Source organism: Anabrus simplex, chromosome 12, assembly GCF_040414725.1.
Source record: "Anabrus simplex isolate iqAnaSimp1 chromosome 12, ASM4041472v1, whole genome shotgun sequence".
NCBI classification, from domain to species: domain Eukaryota; kingdom Metazoa; phylum Arthropoda; class Insecta; order Orthoptera; family Tettigoniidae; genus Anabrus; species Anabrus simplex.
Window position 1 is genome coordinate 90,768,604 of NC_090276.1, and position 8,559 is coordinate 90,777,162.

Here is an 8,559-nt window from a genome sequence, read left to right on the forward strand (position 1 = left end):
TCGGATTTTGCAGAACTGGACACGGCTGTCAAAGCATGGGTACGCAGCACTCCGAAAGAATAGTTTCAGGAGAGTCTGGAGAGACGGACACATCGATGGCAGAAGTGCATACAGTTATACGGAGATTGTGTGTACTTCATTTGGGTAGAAAAATAAAGTGTAAAACACTATAGTACGCCCTTAATAATAATAATAATAATAATAATAATAATAATAATAATAATAATAATAATAATAATAATAATAATAATAATAATATGTTAAATGATGTGGTAGAGAAATTAGTCCGAACCTGAGAAGAGAAAACAAAAGGGATTAATATCGACAAGCTAGTTAAAGATAACGTTCACACATGATCTCGTAATTTTATGCAACAATAGGCAAGAGCCAATTCAGTCCCTGCAAAAACTTCATGCAATTGCATCTGAAACTAGAATCCAAATCTCACACATGGAAGAATCTCCTCTACACTTAGACAACAATCTCTGGTAACTCAGCTTGGCAAAATCCGTCAGGTAAATAATTTCAAATACTTACGGGAAATCGTCCAACCATCCGGATTAAGTCGAGAAGCAAACAGAAAGGTAACGCAATAGGTGCAACAAAAAATGAATATCTCGGAACGCTAAATCAAAACACTATGACAGGGAAATTAATTATACGCATTACAAACCTTGATTCTTAGAGACATATCACTAACTAACAATTTAGAAAAAGAAGAAAGGAAAATCCTTAGCAAAATCTTTGCCGCAGTATGCACAGAAGGTCTCCTGAGTTATACCAGGATTCTGAGAAAATATCAGATACTATTAGAAAAAGACAACTGAAATGTTATTGCCATATTCAAAGACTTACTAAAAAGTTGACCGACCATGCGACTGTAAGCGCCTTACGAACTGATGAACTCCCCATCCAAGCTTTCTTATGATGAGATTACAGGGTCTCTCACTTAAAGCAAGACCGAGCGCACGGTGTTTGTACTCTGGACTACACCAGCTGCCTCAGCGCGCGGTGTTTGTACTGTGGGCTACACCAGCTGCCTCAGCGCGCGGTGTTTGTACTGTGGGCTACACCAGCTGCCTCAGCGCGCAGTGTTTGTATTGTGGACTACAGCAGCTGCCTCAGCGCGCAGTGTTTGTACTGTGGGCTACAGCAGCTGCCTCAGCGCGCAGTGTTTGTACTCTGCGCTACACCAGCTGCCTCAGCGCGCAGTGTTTGTACTGTGGGCTACAGCAGCTGCCTCAGCGCGCGGTGTTTGTACTGTGGGCTACAGCAGCTGCCTCAGCGCGCAGTGTTTGTACTCTGCGCTACACCAGCTGCCTCAGCGCGCAGTGTTTGTACTGTGCGCTACAGCAGCTGCCTCAGCGCGCAGTGTTTGTACTGTGGACTACAGCAGCTGCCTCAGCGCGCAGTGTTTGCACTCTGGGCTACAGCAGCTGCCTCAGCGCACGGTGTTTGTACTGTGGGCTACAGCAGCTGCCTCAGCGCGCGGTGTTTGTACTCTGGACTACAGCAGCTGCCTCAGCGCGCAGTGTTTGTACTGTGGACTACAGCAGCTGCCTCAGCGCGCAGTGTTTGTACTGTGGGCTACAGCAGCTGCCTCAGCGCGCAGTGTTTGTACTGTGGACTACAGCAGCTGCCTCAGCGCACGGTGTTTGTACTGTGCGCTACAGCAGCTGCCTCAGCGCGCAGTGTTTGTACTGTGGACTACAGCAGCTGCCTCAGCGCGCGGTGTTTGTACTGTGGGCTACAGCAGCTGCCTCAGCGCGCGGTGTTTGTACTGTGGACTACAGCAGCTGCCTCAGCGCGCAGTGTTTGTACTGTGGACTACAGAAGCTGCCTCAGCGCGCGGTGTTTGTACTGTGGGCTACAGAAGCTGCCTCAGCGCACGCTGTTTGTACTGTGGGCTACACCAGCTGCCTCAGCGCGCAGTGTTTGTACTGTGGGCTACAGCAGCTGCCTCAGCGCGCAGTGTTTGTACTGTGGGCTACACCAGCTGCCTCAGCGCGCAGTGTTTGTACTGTGGGCTACAGCAGCTGCCTCAGCGCGCAGTGTTTGTACTGTGGGCTACAGCAGCTGCCTCAGCGCGCGGTGTTTGTACTGTGGGCTACAGAAGCTGCCTCAGCGCTCGGTGTTTGTACTCTGCGCTACAGCAGCTGCCTCAGCGCACGGTGTTTGTACTGTGGGTACAGCAGCTGCCTCAGCGCACGGTGTTTGTACTGTGGGCTACAGCAGCTGCCTCAGCGCGCAGTGTTTGTTCTGTGCGCTACAGCAGCTGCCTCAGCGCGCAGTGTTTGTACTGTGCGCTACAGCAGCTGCCTCAGCGCGCAGTGTTTGTACTGTGGGCTACAGCAGCTGCCTCAGCGCGCAGTGTTTGTACTGTGGGTACAGCAGCTGCCTCAGCGCACGGTGTTTGTACTGTGGGCTACAGCAGCTGCCTCAGCGCGCAGTGTTTGTACTGTGCGCTACAGCAGCTGCCTCAGCGCGCAGTGTTTGTACTGTGCGCTACAGCAGCTGCCTCAGCGCGCAGTGTTTGTACTGTGGGCTACAGCAGCTGCCTCAGCGCGCAGTGTTTGTACTGTGGGTACAGCAGCTGCCTCAGCGCACGGTGTTTGTACTGTGGGTACAGCAGCTGCCTCAGCGCACGGTGTTTGTACTCTGCGCTACAGCAGCTGCCTCAGCGCACGGTGTTTGTACTGTGGGCTACAGCAGCTGCCTCAGCGCTCGGTGTTTGTACTGTGGGCTACAGCAGCTGCCTCAGCGCACGGTGTTTGTACTGTGGGCTACAGCAGCTGCCTCAGCGCGCAGTGTTTGTACTGTGGGCTACAGCAGCTGCCTCAGCGCGCAGTGTTTGTACTGTGGGCTACAGCAGCTGCCTCAGCGCGCAGTGTTTGTACTGTGGGCTACAGCAGCTGCCTCAGCGCGCGGTGTTTGTACTGTGCGCTACAGCAGCTGCCTCAGCGCGCGGTGTTTGTACTGTGGGCTACAGCAGCTGCCTCAGCGCACGGTGTTTGTACTGTGGGCTACAGCAGCTGCCTCAGCGCGCGGTGTTTGTACTGTGCGCTACAGCAGCTGCCTCAGCGCGCGGTGTTTGTACTGTGGACTACAGCAGCTGCCTCAGCGCGCGGTGTTTGTACTGTGGGCTACAGCAGCTGCCTCAGCGCACGGTGTTTGTACTGTGGGCTACAGCAGCTGCCTCAGCGCGCGGTGTTTGTACTGTGGGCTACAGCAGCTGCCTCAGCGCGCAGTGTTTGTACTGTGGGCTACAGCAGCTGCCTCAGCGCGCAGTGTTTGTACTGTGGGCTACAGCAGCTGCCTCAGCGCGCAGTGTTTGTACTGTGGGCTACACCAGCTGCCTCAGCGCGCGGTGTTTGTACTGTGGGCTACAGCAGCTGCCTCAGCGCGCGGTGTTTGTACTGTGGGCTACAGCAGCTGCCTCAGCGCGCGGTGTTTGTACTGTGGGCTACAGCAGCTGCCTCAGCGCGCAGTGTTTGTACTGTGGGCTACAGCAGCTGCCTCAGCGCGCAGTGTTTGTACTGTGGACTACAGCAGCTGCCTCAGCGCGCAGTGTTTGTACTGTGGGCTACAGCAGCTGCCTCAGCGCGCAGTGTTTGTACTGTGGGCTACAGCAGCTGCCTCAGCGCGCAGTGTTTGTACTGTGGGCTACAGCAGCTGCCTCAGCGCGCAGTGTTTGTACTGTGGGCTACAGCAGCTGCCTCAGCGCGCGGTGTTTGTACTGTGGGCTACAGCAGCTGCCTCAGCGCGCGGTGTTTGTACTGTGGGCTACAGCAGCTGCCTCAGCGCGCGGTGTTTGTACTGTGGGCTACACCAGCTGCCTCAGCGCGCAGTGTTTGTACTGTGGACTACAGCAGCTGCCTCAGCGCGCGGTGTTTGTACTGTGGGCTACAGCAGCTGCCTCAGCGCGCGGTGTTTGTACTGTGGGCTACAGCAGCTGCCTCAGCGCGCGGTGTTTGTACTGTGGGCTACAGCAGCTGCCTCAGCGCGCGGTGTTTGTACTGTGGGCTACAGCAGCTGCCTCAGCGCGCAGTGTTTGTACTGTGGGCTACAGCAGCTGCCTCAGCGCGCAGTGTTTGTACTGTGCGCTACAGCAGCTGCCTCAGCGCGCAGTGTTTGTACTGTGCGCTACAGCAGCTGCTGGAAATGTCGTCCTTGCTGGCTTACACAGGCATTGTATCTGATAACCACATTCTGGCTGTCGCCAGTGTGTTCTGAAATTGTAATGTTTCTCATTTCCTTCGTAATGCTTTCTTCCAGTATACCCCACAAGTAAAAATCACGCACTGTTAGATCTGGAGAACAAGTGGGAAACAGACCAGCACTGATCACTCTGTCTGCAAACACGTCCGCGATTGTAAGAAGAGAATCGTCTTCTGTATGAGCAGGGACTGAATCTTGTTGAAACCACGGGCGCGATTATTCTTCTTGCGTTAACTGATGGAAGACCGGCATCAAACTGTCATCTTGGTACCTCTCTGCATTTACTCATTCAGCTTGCAGTAACAGCCCACCAATCTTCCTAGCACAATGAGGGACTGTCTGCACACATGTAGTGAGAGTTCACACGACCATTAGGACCATAGATGTGGGTCGAATGAGCTATCGCCGAATTGAGTGGCTCAGACGGTTGAAAGGTGCTCAAATACGTCAGCCTCGTGTCGGTAGATTTACTGGCACGTAAAAGAACTCCCGCGGGACTAAATTCCGGCACCTGAGCGTCTCCGAAAACCGTAAAAGTAGGTAGTGGTACGTAAAGCCAATAAACGATCATTCAATGATGCAAGTTACCACTCACAGTTTCTCTCCTGTGGCTGGACGAGCAGGTTTTGAACAATGGGTCTGTGTAAACCTGTACGGTTTTGATGTGTAACAGCTTTGTAGCTCTGTTTGCTGAAGTACCGAAGCTCCTACTTGTGCTAATTTTGTGAGTTACTTGTTCGGTGACCGTTGAAGGTTCGCACGAATGTTTCTACCTTTTCCTTTGTTAAAACTGTTCGCGTGCGCGCACTGAGCCAGCTGATGTACCCATGTTTCGCTACGTGATTCTCAGCAAATCTGTCTTTGTAGTCTTCCTAAATGAAGTCAACACAAGTTATTACAGAAACGTCAGTAGGTTTGTACTGATTAAGCAAAGTTATCGTATAAAATACTCCATCAAATGAAAAACCGTACATCTTCTCACTTTCTCAGAGTACTGCGGTGCCGATCTAACAGTCCAAAGTTCCAGAGCTGGAATGACCAGGCCGCAGACAGCCGTGAACACTCCTCTGCCATTATTCTGCTAAACATCCACACGCCTCATTCTAGTCAGTGCTTCAGAGTGGGGACTGAATAGCTCGAATGCTGTGATGAACCACTGTGTTACGTACCAGTAGTATCAGAAAATTTAAGAACCACAGGAATCGCATGCTAACGAAGAAAGTTATCTAACTCCCCAGCTACTTCCCGCCAGTATTCAGGCAGCCTGTTACACTTGGTACGACAGGGCGAGTTGGCCGTGTGGCTAAAGCGCGCAGCTGTGAGCTTGATCCTGCATATGGTGGATTCAAACCCCACTGACGGCAACCCTGAAGATAGTTTTCCGTGGTTTCCCACTTTCACACCAGGCAAATGTTGAGGCTGTACCTTAATAAAGGGCAGAGCCGCTTCCTTCCCACCCCTAGCTCTTTCCTATCCCATCGTCGCCATAAGACCTATATGCGTCGCCTACGGACGTCAAATCAAATCAAAAGACCTGCACCTGGCGAGCCGAACATGTCTTCGGACACTCCCGGCACTAAAAGCCATACGCCATTTCATTTTCATCACATGATGAAGTTAAGTGTCTAGTTTGGAACCGGTACAGCCAAGCTTAGGACGAACTGAAGTATTCAGCACCTAAATCCGTGTCAAACTTTTTTTTTGAGTGAATTAACCTTTATAGGTTCACTTAAAGTTATATTGCAGGCATCGTATATGATTAATCCATTTCAAAAGTAACGTTTCCAGATCTTCGTACTTTCAACTATGGAGTTGCTTAAATGTTTTTCCGGAACCAAATGCAGTAGCATTCACGATCCTTAATTACAGCGCATGACGTAGAGTTGTGAATCCGAACTGTTCCCCATTTGCGGTTTTCTGCACCACGATCTGCTTCCTCTAGAATCTCTGATTTAGCACACAATTTTTTGGCCGCCCATAAATATTCGCAAAATTTCTACTGCCTTTGGTGATGTTATCGTGTGAAAGGGCTTCGCTGTGATCTGGACGAAACGCCAGTCAAAGACAGTGGAACCTCGTTTAAAACACGCTAATTTTTGTAGAAGGCGGTGTTCCAACACACTGTGATAACATGAGGAAGAAGATGACGGAGGCTTAGTATAAACAGAGGACGAACCCTGGTTACCTTGTTACCAAACTGTAACATATCCATGTTAATTAGAAACTAGAGAGCCAGTGTCCCTTAAGGAGTTGAACAAGGTCTGTATGCTGGTCATAGAGGAACGTGCCCTACACTGTGCACAACAAATTCTGACCTCATTACTTTCAAATTCTAGCGTAAGAAGCCATTGGAACCATGAGCAGGAGTGATCGTCATTGGGGTAATCATATTAACGAGATTATGAGAGTATTTAGGGTTTGTAGTATAGATGTAAAGGAGAGGGCAGTTAGTGTATGGGATACTCACCCCGACTACTGCAAAGCAGCATGACTTGTTATGGGTTATTATTTCTTCTTCTTCTTTCCGACGAGCACTGATAAGGACCACGTGCCAATTTAAATTCAATTCTTCATACTTTGTGGTTTTCTCTTCCGTTCTTTCCAATATTATTTCATCCTGTTACTATGATGTTTCTTTCTGCCCTCGCACCACTTCGCACCGGGTCTCTTGTTCAATTTTCCTTGCAATCCTTCCATACTTACAACCCTCTTTATAAAAATATCTTTGCCCATAGTTTCCTCTTCTCTTGTATTATTTCTTTCTAAATCTTTCATTTCTTCTTGAGTCCAGCTAGTCCTTGCATTTTTGTCCCAAAAATACTTGAAAGTTCCTTTTCGTTAATCTGAAAAAATCCATTCTGTAAATTTGTCCAAAAAATTGCAATCTCCTTTTTCTTATGGTTTCTGTTATGTTCTTACATATTTCATCATTAGATCTTAATTCATATAGTTCTGTTGTTTTCACAGGGCCTTAGGTTTTTCTCATGATTCTCCTAATCTGTCTAATCTATAGTTTAGTACGAGGCAATCACTTGCATATAGGCAGTGTAGCGCCTTATTTTAAGGTTTTTAGATAGACTCATTTGGGTGATTTTTTTATTTACTAGTGTTAAAAGCATCACATTATGCAGTATATATAATACACGATAGTACTTATATACAATCAAGACAGAGGAGGTAAAAGACAAAGACGACAATATAAATAACTTTAGCTCAATATTTAGCAATCACTATGGCCTCAGAGCTTGCGGACATCAGATCATCAGTGTTACATCTTTGCAGGACATTGTCAATATTGGTATAAGTGTTCCGTAGTTTGTTGAACTCCATAGTCACAAAAGGTTTATGATGTGGTGTAACCCCATTTCTGCGAATCATGATTAGACCTTGCGAGGACTATTCTGAGCCTATTCAAAGTTTTCCACACAGGCCAAGTGAAACCGGCAGCTAGATTTTCTGATGGTGTCATCCAATGGTGTTCAGAGCTCACCTTCCAAATAGATAATCGAGAAGATTTATGTTGCCCAATATTAACGGTTGCTGTCAAGAAACTTTTCCTGGATATTGATCTGGAAAGAGGAGGATGTTTATTTGAGGTAGAAACCTCATGCCTTTCTCTGTATGCAGCTGCTTGACGCCTGATCTCTGGAGGAGCAACAGGATGGCACAATAACCTGCGGCATAACACGGAGATAAAGATGTTCTGGGTGACTTTCGACAAAGGAGTAGTGTTACGAAAATGTTGCTGTGAAGACTTGGGAGTAAGGAGACGAGATGCTCGACTATGTGGTATGTTTCGAGTTGTCAGTGGAGAGTTGGCGTAAAATGACATAAGTAGGAGAATAAGCTTGACCGGAGCTTTTAAAAGTGGGAAAGATTATAATATGAAGATGAAGGTGGAATTCAAGTGAACAAATTTGGGCAAATATTCATTTATATACGAGGAGTGAGGGATAGGAAATGTTCGATGTTCTTTGGAGACGTCCAGGAAGGAACTAGATAAACAACTGATAGGCACTCTGCTACCTGGGCGGCAGTTCATTGTTGTTTGAATCACCTTCACAGACTGTATGTAAACAATTTGCAACACCAGGAAGTGATTCGTGGAATCAAAAATAAAAAGAATAAAAAATCCTGTAAACATACAGTAGACATTGAGCTAGAGGCGTTGCACAAGCTCGCTGCCAAATTGATGGTTTTGTCGTCCGTCCTCCGTTTTTATCAAGGACGAGGCCACGTGACATACATGTGAGCACTGTTGCCGCTAAACCATCTCGGACGCATTGTGTACGCGCTGCATGTGCTTCATGCATGATGGCGATCGAGCGCACTTCAGATTGC